This window comes from Ammospiza nelsoni, chromosome 1 (genome assembly GCF_027579445.1).
Source record: "Ammospiza nelsoni isolate bAmmNel1 chromosome 1, bAmmNel1.pri, whole genome shotgun sequence".
Lineage (NCBI taxonomy): Eukaryota > Metazoa > Chordata > Aves > Passeriformes > Passerellidae > Ammospiza > Ammospiza nelsoni.
The window spans coordinates 33,213,604-33,241,119 of NC_080633.1; the positions used below are offsets into that span (position 1 = coordinate 33,213,604).

Below are 27,516 nucleotides of genomic sequence, written 5' to 3' on the forward strand. Positions count from 1 at the left end.
GAGATAATCCCTGGCATAAAGAAAGTCGGGTTTGGCACTCTTCTAACCCATGCCTGGCTGACCATGATCACCAGCCAGAAATTGCTGGGACATAAGTCAGCCCTGGCCAGGTCCTGCCTTCTCTGCCACAAACTGGGAACAGGGTGAGGCTTGGCTGAGATGCAGTAATTGCCCATTAAATGGACAAAAGAGATTTACTGTCGTTTTTGCACTGCGGGAATGGTTCAAAGCTCTCCGATTGAGCAGCACCAGCAGGGTCCTAAGGACCATCCTTGTACGGGGTAATTCTGCGATGAGCAGCACGCAAATGTAAGTAGCAAAAAGCCCAAAGGATATGACAATTCCTGACAGAGGGTAAACAACAATTTCTAAGTTCTTCTCTAAAACAATACATCTCTATTTCTTCCTTGACCCTAATGGATCAAATGCATTAAATAGTGGGCAAAAAATGGTGTGTGAGCATTTGGGACACATTCCCTAGAGGGCTTTAATAGCCAAATAGCAGCTGCAGAGGCCAGAATGGAAGACGCTCGAAAAACTGTGGAGCAGTCAGAGTACTTCGTGTTTAGATATTTCTGTTGCAGCCAAAAATGGGCTCTTGTATTTCACAGGTTTGGATTCAAGCTCTGAGCTGAACTGTAATAAGGAACCTCTAAGTTTTGCAGCAAAGCAATTTTCTTTCATTGGCCACGAAGGTAAAGTCAGGATATCATGAAAGATGTCAGCATAAATTGCTACAACCCTTTCTCCTTAATAGAATAATGTTCAGTTTTCACAAATGCAGAGACTGTGAGAGAAGAAGTCAACAAGATCTTGAGTTGTGAAATACAGGATGAGATGGCACTTATGGGTTTTGTGGCTCTGGCTCAATTAGAACATCACCAAAAAACTAAATTACAGGCAAAGGAGAGAAAACGACCTGAAGTTATTTTTTGGGGAGTGAGGATTTTTTTCTGCCTGTCAGTTTTTCCATTGTAGCTGCAGGGGTTCAAACACCGAAAGGGTGGTACAGGTCATTATGTTGCCTAGAATCCCTCATGCCATTTTAAGTTTCCTTTCAGTTTAACAAGGAAAAGATAACTGTTTGTGAAGCAATTTACCAAAAATATGTTCAATTTGGACTTTTTACTGAGAAATTGCAGGAGGGCTGTAAGCTCTTTCGACCTGGGGATGTAAAATTCCACATGCCTATGAAGCTCTCAGCACAGGGTAGCTACTGTAATTTGAAGAGTAAGTAAAAATAATTCCTAAAGGAATTTTACACACGTTTTTCCTAAGATGAGGTGCACAAGACCTCATTTACTTGATGCAACTTTATTGGACAATCTGAGAGAGGTTTTTCACCTGCTGGCTGCTGTTCCACAGTTTCTGCAATTATGCCCATCATAAATATCAGCTGCTTTTTTGGTGTTGTTGGTGGCATAGAAATCAGTTTAGTCGTTATCTGGTAGGAGAGCAGAATCTGAACCCATTAAGATAAAAATGGGTAACTAGAGGATTTTCTGTTAGAACTCTGCTCCCTCATAGCTCTGACTTTCCTTTTTCTTCAATGGGTTCCTAAGAAAAAGCCAGCATGAATTGCAGACAGCTTGTTATGAAGGTTTACCTTATGTCACACTGGGCTACTGGGTATTCTTAAAACAGCATAATTATACAGATTGCAATTGAAGTGTATGCTTGGATTTAAAAATTTTCCAGGAAAGTCGGTATGAGGAGGAATAAGTGAATGAAAACACGTTGAGGAATGACAGATTGTTTTGGACATGAGCATTTCGTTTCTGGAGCAAATTTTACCCTTAGGTGAAAACCAAAAAAGTCCAGCTTTAGTTAGCAAGAATTCTGCATGCAGGACTGACTGTGTGCAACCCAAATCTTCCTAAGTCCATGAGTATCCAAAGGTGAGAGTCTCTCCTGGAAAAAAAAAAAAAAAAAAAAAAAGCGAGAGCTGCTCTGTAATCATTGATCAAAACAAACGAAATGTTTGAACAGAGACCAGAAGTGCGGGGAAATCGCTTTCCCAGTGTTATTTCCATTTGAGTGGTCTTGCAGGTTACTGGCGTCAGGGGAAACTCCCCACTTTCCCCAGTGAAATGTGAGATTTCTCGGCTAGCGTTTCTCGCACTCGGCGACTGAGCAGGCAGCGCCACGTGTCCCCTCGCGGGACTCGGGACCGGGTCCCGGACACGAACCGGGGGGACCCGAATCCCGTCCGGGGGCAGCGGCGGGGACACGGCGAGAGGACGGGGGCACGCTCGCACACGGGCACCCCCTCGCTCGCTCGGCACCCGCCCGCGGCGGCCCTCACACGAACGCGCGCGTGTCCCCGCACGGCCCCGCGCCACCCCCCACGGCCGCCTCGCACACACGCGGTGACACGCGCAGTCACGCGCACTCCCACACACTCGCGCTCGCTCTCTCACACTCGCCGACCCCTCCCGCCCCCTCACCCACACACTCACACTCTCACTCTCTCTCACACTCACTCACACACTCGCTCGCTCACACTCACAGAGGGAAGGGGTGGGGGGGGGGGGGGGCGCTGAGGCAAAGGCGCGCGCGCTCCCTCCGGGCGGTTGCGGGGGAGGCGCTCCCGCGCCACTGCCGCGGAGGCCGCGCGCGCGCTCGCTCGCGCTGGCCGGGGGTGGGCGGGGCAGAGGAGCGGCGGCGGGAGCGCGTGCTACAGCCACGCCGGCGGCGCGCGCCGAGGCGGGCGCAGAGCGGCGGCACCTCCGGCTCGCGCCGTCCCTCCGGCAGCCCCGCGCTCGTCCATGGGGCCGAGCGGCGCCCGCTGAGGGAGGAGGGGACGGGGAGCAGCGGGAGTCGGTGCCGGCCGGTGAGGTCCCGTACCGGCGGGGAGGTCGCGTGCGCGGGGGGGGGGGGGGGGAGGAGGAGGGAGGGTTCGCCCGCCCGGCTACTCGCTTCTCCCGTCCCTCCCAGCCGGCGGGGAAATGGTGGTGGGAGGCGGGGTCCCGGTGCCATCCCGGCCGAGCCCCTCGACCCGGCGGCGGGAGCGGGGGCGCCGCGTGTGCGTGTGGCGTGAGGGGGGAAGAGCCGTCCGCAGGTAGCGGGGCCGGGCGGGCCTGCAGGGGAGCGAACATGGCAGCGCCGGAGTCCGGGAAGAGGGATTTTTGCCCCTAGAGCGGGGATTAACCCTCCTCCTCCCGCCTCCGGATGCGTCCCCGGGAGACTCGCGCTTCATCTGCCGCTCCGGATTATCCACCCGCCCACCCACCTTCCCCCCACCCTCTTTCCCGGTATTTTCTCTCCTCCTGGAGATTATCAGGTTTCCCGCCCCTCCCTCTCCGGGATCCTCCAGCTCCCCCCTCCGAGGGGATTATCTCCCCCTTCCCTGCCGGATTATCCCCCCAGTTCGCTGTCCCTCCCTCCGCGTTCATGCTCCTCCGCAGCCTCGCCTCTCGGGGATTATCTGCTCTCCCTTTGGGGTGATTCTTCCTCTCCTGATCTCTGCCCCGGCCTTTCCCTGCCTATTTTCTACCTGAGGAAGTCAACCCTCCCCTTCCGTCTGCCTCTGACTGGGGAAAGGGGCGAAAATGTGGTTGTGATGAGGAGGGCAGGAGTTTCCAGCAGTGCTGTCATCTCCTCGGTCGTTGTACGAGTACTACAGGCAAGTGGATGTAGGTGTAGGAGAGGAGGCAGCAGGGATGGATGTGCGGAGCTTGGACCAGAGTTCAGCCTGTGGCGTTGAGCTCCGTATGCAGGGAAATATCTGCACCCTTCCTGCGATGTTACATCTGGTGGAGATGAAGGAGAGCCGACCTGGATCAGTGCTTTATAAAGACGTGCATGGGTGCTGGGTGGTAGAGGCTGCACGGAAAAAAAGCCAGCAGCCTCTGAGTTTCTTTGAGGAAGGTGCAATGTACGGTAGTAGCATTGTAGGTGGGAAGGTGCTTGGATGACATTGCTGCTGTTTGGGGGTCAGAGCTGGCTTGGATACGGTAGCTTCTGTCTTGGCTTGAAAGGCAGCTGGCTTAGGCTGTTGCTTGGTGTTGAGGAGGAAGCAGGCTGGTACCTTTTGCTGAAGCTCTGATGCTGATGTGGTTCATGACTGTCAACTTGCTGGCTGAGGAAAAACGCGTGTGTTCCTCAGACAGAGGGGGAAGGTTTATCCCATGTATTTGACTCCTGCGTAGGTTCGACCAGTCTCTCCTAACACCTGGTCTCCCTGCACATGGGTTTGCTGGAGGAGACTTACAGATCTGGCCATCTTGCAGCACAAGGCCCAGGATTAGATCCGTTAAAGTTCTCCCACTTGGCTTTGAGAAGAGAAGAGGCTGTGAGGAATTGTATGGAGACTGGGCACCTATAAATAGATGTCAGACTAGAGGAGGCTTTGAAATCTTAGCATGCTGCTTCTGAACAGATAGTGTCTGTTAAACTGGCTGGGTTGACGCTAGCATCATAATGTTTCCTTTTATTTCTGCTGAGGTGGTTGACTTTTAACACTTTGACTGGACCATACAACATTTGCCAGAAAATTCTTCCTGAAAAGGACATAGAGAAAATTCTCATTTAAATGAAATGCTGACAATTGGAGTCTAGTTTGAGTTCATTTAAATGAGATTTTTAAATGACCCTTCAGAGAAATCTTTAGTTTCCTCTTCCCTCCCTTGAAATGCTTGGAATTGATGCTCTTATGTCCTTAATTTGTTCTGAAAGTATTGCACTAGCTAGATTACCTGAGATCTCTGTTGCTGGGAAAAATCTGCAGTACTGAGCTATGGCATCACAATGCTGGTAGCTCTACTAGGTTTTTATTTAGTTGTTTAGGTTTTGGAGTTTTTTATTCTTTTTTTTTAATGGAATATTTGACACCTAACCAAAAGGATCTACATTCCTTGAATTCAGGGTGCTTGCATTTATTTTAGATCTTATGGATCACTGCTCTTTCAGCTTGTCTTGTTGAGAACTAATTAATATGGAAATTATTGACAAATATCCTGTACCAGCTCTGTGGAATGGTGTCTGTTCTGCTGCTCTATTAGTGGGCCAACAGCGTACTCTAAGTCTCTAGAATGATTGAAAAGCTGTTGCAACATATGTGCAATTGGACCTTTTTTGAGCTGCCTCTTTCTTGTGCCCTTTTTCCCTTTAAAAAAATAGTAGAAGCTATTAAATCATGATGGGGTTTTTTTACTTTTTTTTTTAATAAAAGAAAAATAAGAAAGGAAGTAATGAAAATGCACCTCAATAATACAAAAGAGTCTTAACAAACACTAATGGGATGAATATCTGCAAGAACCCTGACTTTTAGGGCATTTCTTACTTAGAGCATAAAATTTTAATCTGATCTTTATTTTCCTTTTGTTTTTTTGTAAAAAAAGGAAAAGTAAAGGCTTTGTAAACCTCAGGGAGGCAGAAAGGAACAGAAATCTTGGCGGTATGACTTAGTAGTTTTGGCATTTTTAGTTGATATTTAACCATAGTAAAAGCAGGAAAACCAAGTAATTGATCAAATAATTTGGCTTTATTTTAAGTTGTTAAGGATGTGATCAGAGCATTATCCTCAAACACTGGGTATCTTTGGTCAGCGTCAAGATCCAGCTTGCTGTTAAGTCCATGTGTTTGGTATTTTTGTGTGCAGAAACAGAGGTCAGTGATCTGCAGAAAACTTTATAATACCAAAATGACAAGCAAAAGACTCTTTAGTATGAGTCTCTTTGTAGAGTGACTCAGTCTCTGAATTCTTGTGTTGTTCTAAAGGTATTTGTTTGTAGAAATTGTAGGTTGAATGCCATTTTCTAGAAGTTCAGTGTCCTGCTTTAAACCCATACTTTCTGCTGAGTGATTTAAAGTTCTCACTGAGTGTGACTGTCCCGGGCTTGTGAGTGCCCTTTGATCCTCTGTGCAGGACACCGATCAGTGAATCCTTTCTCATGCTGAGGGAGTGGGAGGAATTTCTTTTTGCTCAAGAGACAGGTATGCACTTGGGATTGTGACAGCCTCCATGCAGATGTGGAAGGAATAATACTCTCAAGATCTGAAAGGATGAAAAGCTCACATATGTGAAAATAAAATGCTCCATCATGTTGTGTGCTTAAACTAGAAATGGATAAAACCTGGAAGGCTTGGCCTTGCACTTGTGGTAAAAACCTGAATTTTTAGAAGCACCCAGCAACTGGAGTGGTACAAACACTATTGGACTTATTGTGTGGCAGTATGACACAGAATATGCTGGCAGGGTTAAGAGCGAGTCTGTGAGAGGGAAAAGTGGTTTTGCTGTCCCACACAAGAGAAGGAGCTCGTAGAGGTGCTGGAGAGGGGTGAGTTTAGTTGGGTGTGATATGTGAGAGACAGGCTGAAATACAGATGTGCTGCTCACATCTGTACATTCTGCATTCTTACATTTACCCTGTAAATTCTGTTACAGGGCTTGTATGGTTCTGTGGTCATTGTAAGCATCTGCAGTTGGGTCTCAGCTCATACTACAGCAATACTGTAGTGCAACAAAGCATGGTGATGGTAATGGGCTGTCCTGGGGCTTAAAATTGCTTTTTTTTTCAGAATAAAGCATGCCTGAATTATGTAGTTGTGGCTGATGTCACTCCTACAAGAATAACAGAGACCAAAAAGAAGATAGAAAGAGAGATTAGGACAGGGGTTCTTCCATATGTAAACATTTACATTCTCATTTTGGGTTCATTAGAGTCTTTGAAGTTACAGTAATTTCACAACCTTTGTTAAATAATAACAATAAGAATTGAAAAATGGGATGTTGGCTGCTTTTATCATCATGTTCTAATTATTTTCAATGTCTGTGGCTTAAAAGAAAAAGGTGTTTCATACAGTGTTTCGTAATGTTACAATGTTTCATATTAGCAACTATTCCATGGGTTTTACGCATCAGTTCTTTAAATAACTCATTCTAGTGCCCAGGTCTCATGAAACCATGGTGGGAATTAGAAAGATACTGAAATCAGATGACATTTCAGATTTACTAGGAACAAACAAATGTTATTTAATAAATTACTTATACATGATTTTTAAGAGTATTGATTAGTTTTACATTCTGACAAGGAACTGTTTGAGAGCAGGGACTCAGTGAAATCCACGCTTACTGCAGAGAATGACTGTGGTTTCTATAAACTTGTTTTTGGGGAAGAGGGACACAAAACATGATGACACATGACACACACAAATTCTTTGTATCTAACACAAAAACATTGCTCCTCTTGCAGTCTGCTTACCGAAATCCCAAAGGATCAAATTACTGTTTCAGTTAAATTCACTTTTCCAGTAGGTGGAGACAATTGTTGATTTGAAATAAGCTTAAGCCTTTACATTTTGATTGCAAACATTTTATCAAGATACTATTAAAACAATGAAAATTAGGAAGTAAGAAAATGTTTACATTTTTATTTTAAGATAGTTTACTCTTAATGCTCTTACTGAAAGAGCTGTGGCATTCAAATATTGCTTCTGTATTGAGAGTGGCTACTCAAATAGTTTGGGTTTAATTTTCTAATTATTTCCACCCACTGGTCAAATATGCATTGATGAAAAGTTTAAGTGATACCTTTTAAAATATCCAAACACAGGATGGAAGAAAGTAGATTGAGGGTAAACAGACTGAGGGTAAAAAGATTGGATAAAGTTTTTCTTTTAAGACTAGTAACACAAGGTAGGGGAGCCCTCAAGTAAATCAGCAGGAGAATAAAATAAAGATGTGTCAGTCATTCTGGCTGTGTTATTCCATTCCAATGGATAAATTTTTAAAAAATATTTTGTTCAATGTTCATTCATTAATTGTTCAGAGATCTGACTGTAGGGATCATGTCAGAGGTTTGGCATGTAAAACATGTCAACAACTTTTTATGTGATGTTGATTTATTTTTTAACAAGTCAGTGGGCCAGTTGGTAAGTCAGCCTTTACATATCTTATTAAAATTCCATCCCATTCCTTTCCTGATCCTCTGTTGAAGTTTACAGAGGTCTTTTTGGCAAGATGAAACTGCTTATGCAGCAGAAGTTCTCAGACTGGGAAGACAGACTATGTTCTAGTAAATGAAGTGAGAGAAAAGTTAATTTCTCCTTTCCAAGCTATTCTGGCTTACTGTATTGTGAGTTGTTGTGCTGTGGAAAAGGACAGGGCTGCTGCACAGAAATTGCTTGAACATTATTAATTTTGCTGTAGTCATAGTGCTGCTTACAGCTTCTCACACATTCCTCAGATCATTAGAAGGAGCTGTAATTAACAACTGAAAGTTCAGTTTACGCATTCTTTGGTAAAGAGCATGCAGGCAGGGAGAAGTTGGTAAGTGAAACTTCATGTTCATGGAGTGTGTAGGGCATTCAGTCATCTGAACTCAAATCGGACAGACAGTCTCTCTTCTCAGATCTACTGGTGCGGCTCTGCTGCTTACACTACATTTGGTACAGAACAGCAAAATGGGATGAGCAGTGCCTGATTCAGTCACTTCTGACCAGTGAAGCTCCTTTATACGTATTTAATCTTTGTAGTATTTTAACAACTTCCAGGAACTTGTTGCAGTTGGCATTTGTTTTACATGATCTTCCCTGAGGACAAACTCTGGGTGTACACTGCTATGTGTGGTATTTAAGGCAGTGTTCAACTGCAGCTTATTTATCAAGTGAAACACTTGGTTTCAGTTCTGTGAATTTTGTTTTATTCTTTCATAGCTTTATGTGGGGTGGCCCACTTGCTGCATGGATAGAATTCAACCTTGGTGTAAGCCTGTTGTGTGAGAGGAGTTGTCCATCATTAGCTCTGCAATAATCTCACAGGTGTCTTGTCTCAAGAGGGATCAAATGGACACACTACCATTCCAATACCAATTGGACCAATACCAAAGTCATTGTGCTTTGGGAAGCAAGATAAACTGGTAACTTGTGTTGCTGGGTTTTAATCAGCACGTCTGTAACATTACCTGGTCACAGGGCAGTAATGACTGTGCTTGAGTTGCTCTCACTGTTGGTTGAGAGCCCTCACATCTGTTTCATGTTCCTGTTGCTGCAGGGGAGAAACGTTTGGGCAGTTTTGAGGACAGGCTATAAATACACAAAAAGAAGGGGGTATGGGAGCACCGAAGAGTAGAATTGTGTCTTGAGTTTGACACATAATTTGATAGGAAAAAAAATCCATCCATCTTTGTGTCTGCCACACACACACCCAACGGGTAAGTCTTAGGAATCCAGACGTTGTTAGAAATCGTGCCATTGAAATGAGAGGTTAACTGGGTGTGTACTCCGGTGAGAAGGTAAGAGGCTTCGGCTGCTGTTGAAAAGGGGCAGAAGAGGGTTTTGTATGTAAGGATTTGCAAGTTGGAGCGCGGCGCCCGAACGCGCCGGGCCGGCTCGGAAAGGCGGCTCAAGCGCGCCCTCCAGTGGCCACACCGGGACAGCGGCGCCGGCCTGGGCTCGGGGCCGTCGGGGCCACCGCGCCGGTGAGTGACAGCAGCCAGCTCCTGCCGTGCGGATGGCTGCTTGCTTAGCTGAGCACACTGATAAATAAGCTGGCGCTTCTTAACAAATAAGTGGCTAAATTCGTAAAAAAAAAAAAATCTGCTGTTGCCAAAAATTGATTCAGTTAGGAATCTTGCTCTTGTAGTTGGGTCAAAAAAGGACTGTCCCATCCAGCAGTCTATTAAATGGGGAGATTGCTGCAGTCTCTGCTGGGATTTTTTGTGCTGACGCCTGGAAGCAGGCAGGTTTACTGCTGAATGGAATTTATTAGCTATGAATTGAAGCGTGCACATTTAACTGAGTCAAATCTTGGTAAATAGCTCTGCAAACAGCACAGACTAACTAAACAGCAGCAGAAAGAAATGTGTAGTTTTTAACAAGTTTAGCACACAGTTCTCGGTCTTACATCAGATTCCATGCTGTTCGGGAAAGCAGCCGGGGCCTTCAGAAGGAAGAACTTCCTTGGCACTAATGAATAGGAAATGGAAAAGAGAAGGGTGGACTGTTCAGCAGGTGGACTCATCGTAAGGTGGAGGGTCTCAAGGCACATTGTTGTAATTTGAAATTTCTGAGATAACTGCTTCATAGATGATTTCAAGTTTCTAGTATTGTTTTACTTTGGCTCTCTTTGACTGTTCAAACCATGAACTTTGGCTCCTGATAGCATTCTCTTTTGTAGACAAGACCTGAGTTAGCCCTTGTTTGACCACACGCCTTGTTTCTCCAAAAACCACAAGTCTTTTATATGACAGTGTGACTGCCAGAATGGTACTGTTAGATCTTGCTGTTAACTGGAGTTGTTAAACTAAGACACTTGAAGTAAGTTTGAGCTCGTAAGAATGTAGTGTTTGGTTGGATTTTTCAAAGAAATTTTATTTGTAAGGTTCTAGCAAAAAAACTACATAGAGGAATATTCAGTGAAACCATTAAGAATCCTTTTTTAAGAATTGTAAGAATTAATCTAATTACAAATTTGGCAAAAAATGCATGTGTAATAAGTTTCAGAACAGTCTGCTACTTAGCTTAGAATGTATGGGCCCAATATGGAAAAGTGCAACTGTGTATCTGTTCATATGTGACATCTGGTGTGATACAGTCATACCAGTTATCTGTTTACCACTTCTGATGAACCCATTACACAGAAAGTGTACTTTTGTGCACAAAGCACTTTTCTCACTATGGGTGTCACTATAAAGCTTTTACACATTTGAAATAATAATAAAAAAATAAAATCCCTTGGGCTTCCCTACCCCAGGCATAAATGATTTTACTTTACAAATATAATTACTGTACTTCCAGGAGGTAATCTCTCTGGACAGCCATAGACTAGTTTGAATTAGATTACTCTGTTTTTTCCTCCAGGGTGAGTTAATACACTGAGCTTTATTTTTCTGTAATTACTTCAAAATTTAGATCACTTTTAAGGCTTACTATTCTTCCTTATAACTAGACTGGGAAAGCTAAGAATACTTGCATTTGAGGGGATGACATTAACTTTTTTTCATCTATAACTTAATTTCCTTCAGGTAGGTATCTGTTCCGCTCCTCAACTTCATACAGCTCATGCTGTGTTTAGTTAGTCTCAGTTGTAGAGTTTCTTAATTTGGAAATACTGGAAATATTTACTTAATAAGCAGAGAGTAAGCACACTAAATCTTTCAACTGTGACATTTAACCAAGTCTAGCTAGAGCAATGTTTTTGTTAAGTCTGTATTTCCAGAGTTCTGGGTTTGAAATCTTTCCAGTAGTTTGACAGTAAGCTTCATGAATAAAGCAAGTTACTACTTTTACCTCTGTTACAAAATCTTTGGACAGAAACCCAGTTAGTGTGAAATAAACAGGGGAGCAGAGTTAGTCAGGGGAGATAGTCAGGAAAATGTTTTTCCTATTTTTTTCATGAACTTCAGCAGGAAGGGCAAATCTCTGGATAGATGATAGTGAACCATGATTGGATGCAAATGCATTTATATAAATGACCTGTTTGTATTTGGATTTTACTTACTTTAAGAAGCAGCAATGCACTTAAGCAGTAGATGAGAGAAGACTACAGAGATTAATTTGCAAATTAACCTTCTAATAATACAGTGCTGTTTTGAAATAGAAGGAAATCTTTTGAGGTCTCAGAGTATGACTTCCTGTTTGTGTTGAATACAGGACCAGCCAGGATATCTGTAGAGGCAGTAATTTTAGTTCTGTAGTTGGCATCTGGTATCCAAGTGCAGGAGTATTGTGTACTAATGCAAAAGTAGTACAATGTTAAAGGGTGAAACTTGTTACTTGCGTTGTCAGTGAAGTCCTACAGCCTAGCTAAGTAACATGTAAGTCCATTGCAAACCTGAAAGTACTTGGGTCCCATTGAATACAGTCGGTTTTAAATAATAAGTTCTGTCATGGGGTCAGACTGAAGTTCCATCAAGCTCGTTTTTCTAACATGCAGTGCAGCATCTGAAACCATGCAGAATCTGTCAGGAGCCCCTATTAGTGTTATCCCTGAGCAGATTTTCAATAAGACAGAAGATATGGAAGTGTCTTAATGAGAAGATGCTGGGGCCAGAAGAATTAGTGTCTGGATAACCTTAAATTCAGCTTGCAGATAGGCATAAAGAAGCATAGCATGGTCCCCAAGTGCCTAGACATCATCACCCAAAAACCGATGAAGAATTCATTGTGCTAATGCGCAACAGCAGCAGATTCCAAAAATTAGTGCATTGTTCATGACTAAAATAACATCTTATGTAATTGCCCTGGGCCTGCAAATTAGCAGCTTCCAAAACGATCTTATAGCTTTGCAGAGGGGATTGAAAACTAAGACAGCAGAATGATTGATAATGCTAAAGGCGTAAGACTTGCAGGGCTCCAGGAAGTCCATCTCTGAGTAGAGAACAGATTACTCATTTGCCATTCATTTTTTTTTCTCTTGCTCTTCTGCAAGTCATTAGGGAGCCAGTATAAATGCAAGAGGATGACCTGAAATACCAGGCACACGTTAGCTGTGGGTGTGGCTACCTGTAAGAGGAAGATTCCTACTCTAATGTTGCGCCGAAGAAAGACCCTGCATCAGGGTCTTTCTCTGTTTTGGTATATCTTCCTCTATGTTAGGATATTACCCATTTGAACTGGACAGGATTGATACCAGTAATGGATTGGAAGTGGCAGTCTGTCTTTTAAAAATACACGTATTTTTTTTTTTTTTATGTGTGCATGCAACTCCATACATATATGGAAACATACAGAAAAAGAAGGAATTCTTAATAAAATGCAGTATTTTATATGTGTGTGTTAAGATGTATGTGGGTGTATATATACGCATACATATGTATCTTAAAAAAAAAGAACGCTTGTCTGTAAACAGAAAGCCCAACATCCATAAACTGTCTAGGAAAGCATAAATACCAAGTACGCATACATGACATTTTCTCTAGGTAATCTCCCAGAATCTGGCTAACATTTAACCTGAAGATTTTTTAAATTAAATTAGATTGTGGATTATTTTTGTAATTTGGGTTGAGTGCTTTTACCATTCAAGACGCTTCTATTTCAAAACCGGTTTCAACTCCTTAATGGACTGTATTCATACATAAATTGCTAGTGTGCACTGGAGATCTGTTTGATTAAACATGAGAAACTCTTATCCTTGGATTGGATTACTGTTTAGTTTCTTTAAATAATTGACCATGGATTTTCACTGAAGTGCTTGATAACTGAGATATGATACGTGCAGCCTTGTAGCCTTCTGTGAAGATTGAACCACTGCTAGTTCTTGTTTTGGTAACAGAGCTGGTGGCAAGTTTGCAGCAGGTTAATGATTACCCATCTTTGAGTTGAGGAAGCATGTCAGACTGACCAGGATACCCATAGGTTGGTCTTTGGTGGGTCATTGCTCCATTCTGCCTAATGATGTGTCCAGGTGAAACAACAGAAATAGTTGTTTAGCCTCCAAACACTGGAGCTTGCAAGCCTGTTTACATATTTACCTGCTCTCTAGAAATCTGACTGCTGCCGTGTGACATGTTCCTTCTGATACTGGCTTCCACACAGGCACCTTGAATAAGGTAAACCTAGCCTTGCCAAATATCCTGGTGTGGCTTTAAGGGTTTTCTGCTTTTAGTGTGGGGTTTTAATAAACACAGAAAGATAAAGTGTGTGGGGCTAAAGGAAGAACATTCTAATAGCTTGAATTTTGGGTTGTTTGGTCACAGAGTCCTTTATACTTAGATGTGTGAGCTGGTAAAAGGTGGTTGTCTGAAGCTAAAGGGGAGGGTTCTCAATTAGCAATAGAAATGCTCTTTCAAGCTAGGCTGACAGTATGGTATCCTGTGCCTGGAAGCATGTTCAACTGATCGTGGAAATGCATAGATTATAAGGAAATATCACGGTCTCAATTGCTGTGATTAAAAAACATCCTTCCTAACATCCCCCTTCACATTGTCCTGTATCTATCTGCAGAATTGGGAACAAGCTGAAGCAACTGGCTCATCTTTCCCTCACTTCAGTCATTCTACAGGTAGCTAGCAGTTTTTTAGGTTTGGTGCCACTTGGAAAACACTTCAGTTTTACAGCAATAAGCAGTGCCTTTAAAGCTTCTAGGTTCAGTCTTGTGATATAAGGAAGAGGAATGGAGTCAGGTGTTCTAGATCATCCTGTGTTAGCAGTGACCTGGAGATGTGTTTTCGAGCTAAATCAGCTTGATAGGAGATCTTAGAATCCAAGCAGTGATTTCCATACAGACTAAAGGCTTAGTGTTATAGAAATAGTTTGTATTACCTGCTGGAAATGTGGTGCCAAGGATTCAGAGAGATGTAAAGAGCTCTTTCCCCTTAACTTTCCAGTCTGTCATCTTCTCACTCATTGGTAAAGGTCACACCTCTCGTGTTCGATCCTTTCATCATTTAAAGAGGCAATAATGAAGCAATGTCCCAAGACAGTTCTCTAGAAAGGTTTTAGAAAGTACTTTTTCAAGGTGACTTTCTTCTTATATTTTAATAGGAAGTGTAATCACTGACAAACCCCTAGTTTGGCCTGAGTGGAATGTGGAAGCTCTCAAGCTTGACAGAAATTGAGAAGCGTATAAAAATAAGAACAGTTCCATTACCAAGAACTTGATCTAGGCTTCTATAGGTGCTCTTTCTTCTTTGGAGAAGAGATTTTGATAGTGGTAGATAAAACAGATCATTATGTAAAGTTTTTTTTTATTTTTTTAGTTTAGTAATAATGCAACAGAAATGGAAAAGATATAACACAACATATGTGGAGTTGAGAAAAAATTGACTGACCTTTCTTGTCCGGAGTTGCACCAAGAGGGCAGGTTTTCTTCTAATTATTGGTACATCTTGCTCAGAGAAGTGACAAAGGTTTATCTAACTTCTACTCTCAAAACCAGCTGTAATAGAACCTAATAGATTCATCATCTTGATACATTGCAAGTGAGACTTGACCTGACTTGTGTTTTCTCTTGCTGAAGAAATAGATCCTTTGGGAAAAAAAAAGAAAAAAATAAAGAGAGAAAGTGCAGCATGAATTTGCTTCTTGTAGCGAAATAGGAGAAAAAAAGGAGTAAAATTTACCAGCTGTACATTGAATATTGTCTTTCCAAGTGATGCCCAAAAATACTCTTGTGCATCTGAAGATGTTGAATGCATCATAAATCTCAGCTAATATTATCTAGAATTGCTCTACTTAGTTATCTGTGACCAAAATTAGAATCCTGCTGAAGCTTCTGTTACGTAGTTTTTAGAGTTCATTGGCAGCTTCTGAGCGAATTAAAAGGATGAAGAAAGGCTAAAGAAGTGAATACTCATAAGGAGACTCTTGAGATCTTGACCATCCTACTTTAAATTGGAATTCAAAAATGTTAGAAAGACCTCTGAATGTCTATAGCACAGGTTGCTTTTATTCAAGCTACTCATTTTTTTTTGCAGCTAAGCTGCCATTTTAGTTTTAGTATCTACTGTTTCTTAAGCATTTGGGTATACTTAGGAAACAGAAGGGGTACTTTCTTGTGTAAACAGAAATAGGCAGTGAATAAAAAGATAGTGGAAAAATCTCGAGTCTGTATGAACCTAATGGATTAATCAAGAATTATACTGTGTGACATTTCACAGTTTGTACTTAAGGAAATATATGCAAATACCTCTTGTCAGCCTGTTTTGAGGGGATCTGAACATATAAACCTCTGAATGAGTCTTTCATTCAAGTAGGTCACTTCCTTTTTTTTTTTTTTTTTTGACATAATTCCCAAACCAACTTTAACTGATGCCTTAACTTGGAAGTCACTGGGGCTGGTTACCTGCTTTCAGCTAAACTTACACTTAAATCCTTTTCAGTAATATTTTTGCAAATTCTACTTCTCTGGAATATTGTCTAACAAACTTTTTTAAAGGCAGCAGACTGAAAGAGGGGCACAGTGAGGGACTCAGCATTGGGAACCTGCCTCTCTTTGACATCAGTGAATGAGCATAGTGTCATCTTCCAGGCACGAGTGCCAGTCTGTGTACATGAAGACAGGTGGAGCAGGTGATAGTTCCATTTAAACACTACCCCTTCCAGCATGGTGTAAGCACCATGTGGTAGTGCTAGACTGTGTACAGAAATGACAGATGAGGTGTGGTTTCCTGGGCCATTAGCTGGAATATATAAGACATTTCACATTTTTTGTTTTTCCTACTGAGCTACTCCTTTTGCTGTATCTGGTTTTTCTAAGTTCATTATAATGTGTTGCCTACTTTGCAGCCATTTTTTTCCCTTTTATTAGATACATTTTCAAATTATTTACTATTAAATAAGTGTTCAGGTCTTTTAGCTCTCAAACAAAATTTTACTTTTATGTCTGATGGAGAGATGACCAACTTCTCTGTGTATGGTAGGGCCTTTGGCTAAATGATTTGAATTCTGATGTCAGTGTATGTGCACAGGCCTGTGTTCTGATGGCTGGTATGATGACTGCAAAAAACCCATGAGAGATAATCTGACACTAAGATGATCTTGGAATTTGTGCATCTTGGTGGTGATTAAACTCACTGAAATATATTTTCTACCCCTCCTGAAATATAATCCAACAAAAGTCTTCAGAAGATTAAAGTCAGCGAGTTTTTATAGAGGATTATTTGTACATGGTGTTGGAAGTGCTGTGTCTGTGAATATGTTTGGGGTCCTGTTATGTTATATGTGTCTTTTATGGAATCTTGAAAGTCATAGGACATTGTGTATTGTATGGCTTTGCTGTGCTGTTAGCACAGGAGATTCAAGTAAAAATGTTTGGTGAAGCAAGAATGACTGGGATGCAGTTGCAGTGATATTTCCATGCTTCAAATTTATGGTGGAGTCTTGCAGCTCTGCTGTATGAAACAGATTTGTGCTGTGCTATAAACTTCTCATGTCATCAGTCTTTGCATTGTTTCTCTGTATCTGTCATACAGAAAAATCTGTGCCCACCTGTTCTTGGAAAGCCTCAGAACTGAAGAGCGAGACTGATAAAATTACTATACTGATTTATTCATTTTATTAAGTCTTGAACTTAAGGTAGTCTTTCTGATAATTTAAAATGAGAGGTCTGATGTGTGCAGATAAAGCGCTGTGTAAGTGTTCCTTTCTCACAAAAAGATAGCTGTTCAGGTTCTGGGTATCTCTCTGGAACAAGAACTGCCTGCAGAGTGAGGCAGCAGTGGACTTTATTTAAAGAATTAGGAAAACTGATCAACAGTGTAAGTCTGGTAAAAATCCTGTAGGGGAAGGGTTCTGCAGTATCCTGCTGGTATTTAACATGGATGAGAATGTTTTTCTGTTCATGCTTAAATTTCTGATTGGCACACAAAACCAGGAAATTGCAGGTCTTCTTGGAGTGCTCTGTTCTAACTTGTTTGACATGCTAGCAATTTGTTTGTTAAGCACAGGAAGATCACAGTTTTGAGCACATGTGAAATTTATGTAACTGTAGAGTGAATTTCGAGTACTTAGAGTGTATATCAAAAAATTACCATGAGACTATTTAATTCTCTAACCTTTCAGCCATAATTTAATCCTATGTTGAGCCAACATAATGCATGCCTGATTGAATCTTTATCCTTCATAGCTCTTGATGTCCATTGTTCTGGACAGAGGCATGGTAATTAATTTGTGAAAAGATTTTTTCAATACAGAGACTTGGCTTCTTTTTTGAACTACTGGCAGGAGCTGATTCAGAGCAGTCTCTCTGGTATTAAAAAACAAGTGTTGATTCCTTCTGTGTGAAAGTTGGCTTGTCTGGGTCTGAAAACTTACGCTGAGAAGTGATGTGGTATTTAAATCCTGACACTGTCTTTGGAAAAACAGAATATCTGCCAGATTTTCTGCAGCTGAGAAAGCTTCTTTCATGTTTCAAATGCTTCAGTCACTGAACACAAATTCCTTCTTACAGGATCAAATGGGATTGCTGTAACTATGGCAAGTTAGTGTAGAGGAATACTGGGTGCCATCAGTAAGCTTGATTTATGGAAAGGATATTAATGAAGATAAAAAGGTACCTTTCCAAGCAATATGGTGTTAGTACTGCTGAGGTTTGTTACAAACAGTATTCCAAAGGAAGTTTGGGCCCAGTGATCTGATGTTTCTAAAGGATCTCTCAATGTACAAACTAATGCCAGTAGGCTGGATCAGCAATCCAGTAAGTGCTTACCAGGCTGCTGGGCTGGTGCCACTGGGTCTGTCCAGGGATGGGTGTTTGGGACTCTACCTGCATGTGGTTTACTTTATTAGATCTGGTTCTTCAAGCTGCTTTTCCTTGCTCACTGGACCAAAAAGCAAGCTAAAGTCCAGCATGTGTCCTTGGAGTCCAGCAGTCTTTACAACTTTGCACACATGTGTAGCTGACTCTTAGGATACATGTAGCTGAGGAATCGGGATCTGTTGACTTAGGGAAGTGCAAGCCTGAACTGCTTAAAATTATCAGCTGCTCTTTGAGTAGAGACCGTCAGCCAGGTTCTGTCCTGAGTCTAGGACTTTTCTTCTTCCACTTGACAAGTGGAATGTGTGCAGGTCTTCTGGGGGCTATGTTGATTGATAGGGCTTCTGAGAAACTGAAACAGGATCAAAGTTTCATTTGGTGTTGGGCGCAACTTGAAGAAAAGTATAGTGAAAAGTGAAAGAAAGAGAGATGATTATTTGAAAAAATAAGTTAACAGGTTGATATTCTTTCTGCAAAGAGGAATTTATACTTCTGAAAATGCATCCCTAGACTATGATGTTTCAGACCTTTCAAAATCTTGAGGAGGAGTGGGGCCATTTCACTTATGTGTCAGGTTTGTGGAGACAATGACTACTCCATCTGTTTTTTGCTACCTTGTGTGCTGTATAACCTGTCTGCTGAGATAGGACTTGGTTTTTTTAAATAACATTAATAAGTACTGGCAACAATGTAATTTTGACCTTGTAACACCCAGAAAGTTATGTAAAAAGACATCTTAGCCCTTTCAGGTTTTCTTGGGAACTTGAAGGTGATTTCATGTTATATTATTCCACAATCTTAAAACTAGTTGTATCCGAAGAACCAATTTATCCATAGGAGGTTACATTGCTCTCTTTTTTGTAGTGTTTTCAAGCCCAATACTCTTCAAAGAAAGAGGAATTCAGTGGGGAAGTAAGATAAGCAGAAACAACCATGGATGGGACTGACTGCTCTGAGAACTCATTTGGTGTGATGAGACAGTCCTCTCAAGTGCCACACTGAAGGTGGCTGGTAAAGCAATTAATCTTTTCCAGGTCGGGACCTGGACTTCATAAAACCTTCTTGGGGAAAAGCTCTAACATGGAATTATTATTTATCTATTGCAGTGAAATTCCAAGGTTGGGGACAGAGACCCATGATCCCTAACCTACCATTTCTGATTGTACATGGGAGGACTTCAATTGGCTATTTTGGGAATCCTCTCCTTTTCTGTGGATGGCATTAGAAGTGGTTCTGACTGCTGCTACCCAGGTGACTGGGTCTTAAAACTTGTGCAGATCTGAGAGGTTTTATAGTCAAAACCCAACAAGGGTTGTACTAGTACTTGTTTGTACTAGTACCCTCCTCTCTTCTCCCAGCTCCTTTCTCTGAGACACCTAAGAAGTGTGGGAAACAACAGAACAAAGGACTTGAGTGAAAATTAAGATAATGTGGCTTTTATTGTTTCAGCATAAGGAGGTTTGAAGAGAGTTAGCATATGAAGATGTGTATGAACTGCTTTTGAGAAACAGCAATTGCAGTTTGAAGTTGAGAAAGACATTATCTTACAATTTTCCCCCCTTCTGTAGGCTTTGTCATGGCTCAGATGCAGTCAAAAAGCAAGTTCCATCATGGAACTTTTTACAAGAGAAGCCATTATAAAAGATGATGTCATATCAGTAGAAGTTGTTGTTTCAAACCTTTCAGATTTACAGCAATTTGCCTGTCTCAGAAAAGGATGAAAATCCTGACAGATATTATTCTTCACTGAGTTTTGCAGTGGTGTGAACTGTTCAAGAAGAAAAGTTCGGCTGTCTTTGCATTTGCCAGTGCTTCTTTTGAAAACAAACAAACAACCCTTCCCTCCCAACCAAAAAAAACTAAACCAAGACATTTTACCTGAAAAATGTGCAAAATTTACTTGAAAGATCTCTGGTTTTGCTGAGTTGGAGGGGTGGGGTACGTGACTGAAAATTCAGTTCTTAGCAAAACTTAATGAAACCCAACTTGGTATTCTGAGGAAATGAAGTAGAAAACTTCAGACATGTCAGTATGCATCACACACAGTTTTGAAGACACCCTTTGCTGTTTCACTGCCTGTGCCCACCTTATACAAGACAGAACACTGTCTTCAGGGTTTACAGCAGTAGCTTTAAAGCGAAGGTGGCAAACATTCAAAGAGAGTATTCAAAGTGGCAGTTTCCTTAAAAGCATGTAGTTCTTAATCCAAGCTACCCCAAGACCACTAGAAATAATTTTTTCCTGATGTTGTTGTGCCTAGACTTTCTTAAATTGAAGTTAGATTTCCCACTTTTCATTAAATATTGGCAATTGTGAATAAATCCTTATAACATAACGTGGGGAAGTAGTCCAGGAGGTAAAACACATGACTAAGGGCAGTGTGACTTACTCCATGAAGTTTTTCAGTTCCCTTCAAAATACAAGTGTCAAGCTGATCTTTTTATTCCTTTTCCAGGGTTCTTGAACACAGCCTTCACAGGACTAAAGGAACAGAACTGTTGAGGGTAATGAATAGGCAATTGTGTTAATCTTGACTGCATCGAATTGAAAGAAAGGTTTAGGGTGGAGTCTCTTCACTAGGAGTGACAGAGATGTAGTTTGAGCATTCCTGAAGGTCAAGTAAGCCTTTAACATGCCATATTTTGCCATTTCTTTATTAAAACACAAAGTTTTTATGTGGCATTTTTCACTATTTAAAAAGATAAGCTGTGTTTTTTGGCAAACAAGTTTGAAAAACCATTTTCTATCCACTACATCGCTACTAACATTCCAACCGTGTTTTGGAAATTTTCTTTGTAGGTAAAGCTTTAGCTGTGTTCTTAAGATAAGCAAGAACTGTGTCATATGACAAAGGTAGTGAAGTAAATGTTTTTTTTTTATTGTTTTTCTGTTGCAAGTCACCCTGAACTAGAGCATTATTCATTTAGTGAATTGCATTTACTGCTTCCAAATAAGTTTGTTGGGCAGAAATGGGAGTGTGTGCATGAGAGAGATTAGTTTAGTGGAAGTGGGAGCACTAGAGTTTAGGGATGAACTTCAAGTGAAATTTTTGGAAAATGTATTAGGTGATCATGTAAAATTGAAAACTGAGGTCCTGGGACAGAGATAATTTCATTTAAATGTTATAAATTTTGCAGATTCACTCCTGTTTGCTGATTCACTCCTGTGCTAAATTTTTTGTCTTCAGACTGGGATGCAGTAGAAAATTGAGTGAGATTAAGTGAACACTTCCCTATGGAAGCATTTTATGGTAGTTCTTTTCCTTTTGATGGAAAAATGGGCTAGGTATAATAATAGTGTAAGTAAATATCTTTTTTCTTTTTTATTAAAGAATATGTTGACATAGTCTAAATATTTTCTAAAGTGCTTTAACTTATTTTGTGCTCCAAAAAGCTGTCTTGCATTTCTGTTTTCTCCATATAATTTTATCGAGCAGCTTTAAAATGCTTGTGTAGCATCCATAGTAGAACCTCAAAAATAATTTTATGTCTGCACTGGTACAGCTCTAATTTAAATACTCCAGTGTATTACCTTGGAAGGGATAATTCAATAAATACTTCCCAGTAGCAGAGGCTTGAAACAGTGAATGCATGAAATGTTAACATATGGGTGTGACTGGTAAAAGGGCAGAGGTGTAGTTTTTTACAGCTGCATCATAATGGAGCAATCAGATTTTGAAAGTGCTGAGTTTGGATGCTTTAATTTAAAAAAGCATTCTGTTGTTATAAAATAACTCTGAGAATGTATTATGACAGTGTTATTTCGCTTGATATCAAAACTCTTAATTATAAAATTCTTATTTGTTAGAATTCCTGAGTGTCTCCTATGCTTGAAGCTGTAAAAGGAAGTAGTGTTAAAAGCAACAGTAGTATCTGGATGATATGTGGTTTCTGGTGCATTTCCTTGTCTAAGCATTTTCACTAAAGCAAAAGTGCCAAAACACAAAAACAAATTGCCAAAAACTAATTTGAAACCTAGAGTAATAGCAGTGGGACAAAATATATGTGAAGTATTTTCACTGAAGAAAAAGGACTTTTTGTTCAGTTACGGTTTTTCATTTTGGAGGAGAGTGATGTTTAAAGTGTACCTTTGTACTGTTTAGTGACAGACCAGTAGGTTGAGCTGACAGTATGATGTAACTGTAAGAAGGTCAAAACAGATCTCATTATCTCTCCCTATCACTAGAGAGGGAAGTATTAATGGTGTCGTGCAAGGCACTCACGAGACTTGTCCAATAATGGAAACTGAGACATTGTGCTTTCTAGATGTAAAAAAAATTGGATTAAGGACAGAGAGCAGAGACAATTGTTTAATCTAGATTTTCTATTAACCAAGATTAAGAAAATGCCCAGATATCTGAAGTGTGGATTGTTTTTAATGATATCCTCCTGATACTCTGTTGAGTGATCAGGTGCCTTCAGACACAAGGATGCAGACGCCCCTGGGATGCAAACTGCAGTGAAACCAACATCGTCCCTGGTAATAAGATTCACCACAGATCTCTGGAGGTGCAGTGTTGTTACTTTGCTACACAGTGGAGTATCTAATTTTGTTTATTTGAAGTACCTTGTCTTTTTTGCAGACATGCACAAAGCACGCTACAGAACAGCTCTGTGACTAATGTTCTGAACTGTTTCATTTGCACTGACAATAGAGCACGTTATAAGCCTTGTGAATTTTACCTTTCTTTGAAAAAATGCCTATCCAGTGTTCCTAGATGAAAGTGCAAATGGTTGGAAAAAGATGCTGCTGGCCAAGCTTGGGCCAGTTGCTCCTGGGGCTCCTGGTCTCAGAAGTGGGACACAACATGCAGCTTGCCTTTATCCACTATGACAGTGTTGATTGGAGACCAGCAACAAGATGAAAGTATGTTCTTGGACTGGAAGTCTGCTATCCCTTTGGAAAGGTGTTCATTATTTTCTCTTCAGGTCTGATTTTTTTTACTTGTGTGAAGAAGAGATTTAATTGAGGAAGAAACCTTAATTGATTTCCAGCTGTCCTTAGGCTGAATTTGTGAATGGGATAAAACAATAGATGGTTCTGCATGGCTTTCCTTCAAGTGTTTCACCAAGAAAAGTGGTACAGTAAACTGATTCTTACATTTGTTTGGGTTTGTTTGTTTGTTTGTTACACATGACTTCTTCCTTGCTATATAACAGTCCTCTTTACTTATATTAGCATTTTTTCAGTCCTGCTTTCTTCAGGCTCTGTAGTACTGCAACAAATAAATAATACTGGGTACTGTGGCAGAAATGCAGATACAAAGCTTTTGATTCATTTGGAAGAGTGTGCATTAGAGAAAGCAATACTTCAAAAGCTGTACTTAGGTTGTTGTATCTCTTTTGCTGGCATTTTAGTCTTCATAAAAACTGGCATTAATTACCAGAGGTCTGCAGAGAATGCAGGTTTCTTCATCCAGCTACTGTTTGCAAAATACCAGGGAGAATGATGGATGTGTGCAATAATCTCAGCCTGTTGTATAACTTGAGTGGAGTGCAGGATGCATTCTGAAACTTTGTTGAGTTTCTCCTATAACCTTTGATTACAAAGTAGAATCTTAGACTGTCTATCCACTGAATGTTTTGCCTTCATTTAAAAATCTGTTCAAATATATTCTCCCGTACCTGAACTACTCAGGTAGTTGAAGAACTAAGGGTAGTACAGTCTTTCTTCACCAAAATTGAAAATTCTCCTGGGGCACGTCCTAGTACTCATTTAACGGACAGTACTCTTTGCGTGACATCAGTGTATCCTTTCCTAATATCTGTAGAGAAAAAGTAAAAACACAAAAAAAAAAAATTAAATTCAGCTTTTTAAAAAACTTTTAGTTGACTTGCTTGTACATGCTCTGCTTTGTGCTGTATGGTGCTTAAAGATTTTTTTTTCTGTATTCTTGTGTGTTGTGTGCATGTGTGTCCTTTCTCAGTTAATAATTTCTGTGCTTGAAGCTTGTATCATTCTTCCTCTAATTAAAAAAGGTCAGAAAACTTGGTAATACCTAACACTTACATAGGCTTATCTTCAAAGCATCAAGCTTAGTTAGCATGAAGTTAATTGCCTTTGTACTTTGGGAAATATTTTTCTTGGCAATCTTTTAAGAAAGAGAAGTCTGACATAATTTCCTTAAAACTAGATTTTAGTGTATCTGTCCTCAATGTCTTGTTGTTGGTCATGATACATGTATTTAAATAAGACCTAAGCTTTTTAATCTGCTAGTTTTGGAGTTTGGATGTTTTGTTCCCTTTTTATCTTTGCTGAGATTACTTTTAAATAGTGCTTTTATTTTTTCCAAAGATGCAGCTGTGAGGTCCATCTGTTCGTCAGAAAATTTGTGCTTCGTCTTTTTTTAGACAATCTTCTCAGCCTGAAAGAAGTATGTCTGCAGTGTTCAAGCTGGGAAAGGGTTGTTGGCTCTTCCCTATAGCTTTTGTGACCTTCACAGTCATGAAACATGGGCATGAAAGATATAGTTGAGCCAGGTTTGATAAGGGTAGGGACTGCTTGAGCTTCTATTTATAGGTGTGTTAAAATAGCTCCATCTTGACTTGGCAGTAGACTTGGAGAAAATGAAGTAAAAAAAAATTATTAAACTTTTCTTAGCACTTATCTTATTTCTTTTCAATGTGCAGAAATGTAGTGGGCAGAATTTGAATATCCAGAGGAACATTCATTCTTATCAATTAGGCTTTTCCTGCTTCCTTTAAAAATTCATTGCCATATGTGATTCTGCAGTCAGTAAAGTGTTCATGCTGCAGACAACAGCTTTCTTCATTAATCAGTCTTACTGTCTTTTTGGAGGAGATGTGCTGTGTTTGCTGCCTGGGAAGGGGTCCTGTTCAGAAGAGGTGTCTGAGTGGTGTTACAATGGAACGCTGCCCAGCAATGTCTGAGTCAAGATGGCTGTCCAGGGCTGGCCCAGCGCTCCCTGCTTGGCAGTGTGTGTCAGACAGAGGTGCAAGCTGTGTGGCTGGGTGTTTGAAGGACTCTCATTGCACCCTGCTGCAGTCAGCAGTGGCTGTGGGGCAGGTGCCTGATTTGCAGAGGAGCCTGGGGTGGAACTGCAGAGCTCCAGCCCTCCTGTAGCACTCACTGCTCTGGAGCTGCTGCTGAGAGCGATCCTGCTCAGTGCATGCAGCTGCTGGCTGGGAAAACACAAACATAATATTGTATGTGCTCACTGCATAGTGCTTCCCCAGACTTCTGACTGAAAATATGGCTTCTGAAGTGTCCTTTAGCAGTAGTAAGACAGCTTTGTCAGCCTTTCTTATAGTCTTGGTCAATAGCCTGTCTGTGAATGAACTTGTGAAATATTCTCAGAATGTTAACTTGTTCATAGGTACTCCTTTTCTATGTTCCAGACTGCCAAAAATGCTGTAATTTGTGACTGGGGAGAGAAGTGGCCAAGACAAAATAACTTTTTTTTCCCCTTTGCCTTTTATTTAAGCATAATGATCATTATTTAAAACCCTTAGACACAAATGGGAAAAAAGTTACAGAGTTGTCATTGGTTAAGGGCTGGCAAAGTTAAAAATTAATCTTCTTTTGTCTGAGCTTATTGTGTGTCTTGTGAAACTTCAATATATCCCTCTTGAAAAAGTTTCAAATTACACAAGAAACTATTTCTGAAGTTTATGTATGTGACAAGATTTTAATCTAACTTTCTAGACTTTGTGTGGAGTACCTGCCTCTCTAGTAGTCCTTGAGGTATTTATTATAACTTTCTATCCAGATGAGTAGGCCATGTGGAAATAAATATGCATGTTTATTTAAATATATTATACATAATTTTCTTTTCATTTCTGTTATTTTGTAAGCTTGGAGACTAATAAAATGAAGCTGAGCTAAAAAATTTGTGCAAAATATTCATTCTGAAAAGCTTTAATTTTCCCCAGCGAGTGACACATTTGTCTTCTGTCTGCAAATCTGGAAAATTTATTTAAATGTATGCTTCCTCTTTCCTCTACATAGAATTAATGTAGACAAGAATTAGGCGCTGAAAGAAAGAATAAAAATCAAATTTGGTAGAAGAATAACAGCTGAGAGCTTGGTGAAAACTTGCTTTTTTGTTACAATTACAAGAAGAAAGAAGTTATCAGGGTATCTTTTATGTCTGTTTGATCTGAACTTGCTATTGTAAGGTACAATGTGTAGATTAAACCTTTGAAACATCCTTTGGTTGTCTGAAGAACTCTGTGGGAATTAGGAGGATATAGTTCTGGTTAGTAAATTTTGCATTAGGAAGTGGGATTTCTGTATTCCCACACCTCAGGATGCATGCCGTTTGCCACAGAGATCAATTAACATCTCTTTGCCCCCTTTCCCTTTTTGAAATGGAGTTCAAATGACAAACCAGTTTGCCTGAATGCGAGGTCATATGAATAGTAGGAATAAATTGTTCAGTGCATGTACACAGCAGACCAGTATGTTCCTGCTGAGTCTTGCTTGAGGCTTTAAACTTGCTGCGGTTATGAAGATGTTCTTTGAAAATTGACTGTGGAAATTAATTCTGTGTGTATTCCCTGTCACGAAAGCCGGGGGCTGGAGTTGTAATCTCATTTTTCTTAGGAGTCCCAGCTCAGACTCAGTTCTGTTGTCACCCTTTCCTAAGAATCCCCGTATTTCAGCAGGGATTCTCGCCTCAACTGAGAGTTTGTTTCTGCCACCCAGTTCCTCCTGGCGTGTGTGGAGGCTGTTGTCAGTGGGTTTCTTGTAATATGTGTGTGTTCCTAGGTGGTTGTGTAAACCATTGTAGTCAGCCATGCCTGTCTCATGGTGTCCTCACTAAAACAAATCCTTATGTGTTGTGATGAGAGTTTAACATTTTTCCCAGATATGGTTTATTGAATATAGAAACAGCCTTGTCTTCAGAGAGAGGGAGGTGAATGGTAGAGCTCTCAAAGTCACTATAGTCTTAGTATTTTACTGTAAAAATGGGACAAGAGAGGGAAGAGAGACCCAATTAGTTTTCCACTGGAAAAGCACACATTTTCTCTTTATTGTACACCAAAGTACACAATAATTATAAGCACTTCTGACAACCTGGTTTATGCAGTTTGTTCATGTAGTCCTTAGTTCTTCAGTATGCCTGACTTGAATGTAAGTTCTACAGGGCTTTCTACCCCCCAGTGAGTAACTTTTATCAACATTTCAGGGGCAGATTCACTGCAAAAGAGATGTGAACCCCAAAAGGCAATTCTTGATGGGATATTTATATTTGGTAGTCTCAAAACTCCTCAGTTCCATCTGTTTCTTGCTTGGTAGGAGCTGATCTTTTAAGTAAAACTTTCCTACCTAAGTACTTTCATCTTCTGCTTTCATTCCTGCTGCTCAGGAATAAGATAAGATGCTTTTTCAAAAGTGCTAAGGTGGCTTTATTC

The 27,516-nt window shown here is 40.6% G+C and overlaps 1 protein-coding gene across 3 annotated transcripts in view; it reads left to right on the plus strand.

Annotated features, from left to right (window-relative positions):
- The first annotated feature begins 2,698 nt into the window (after positions 1-2,698).
- Positions 2,699-27,516, plus strand: part of PALS2 (protein associated with LIN7 2, MAGUK p55 family member) — a 58,993-nt gene continuing 34,175 nt past the window's right edge. The window contains exon 1 of one of the 3 annotated variants that reach the window (XM_059480119.1): positions 2,699-2,833. The gene's annotated coding sequence lies outside the window, so the exon portion shown is untranslated. Of the gene's footprint in view, positions 2,839-27,516 lie in introns of all 3 variants that reach the window. The other 2 variants (XM_059480111.1, XM_059480129.1) reach the window with 2 other exon arrangements.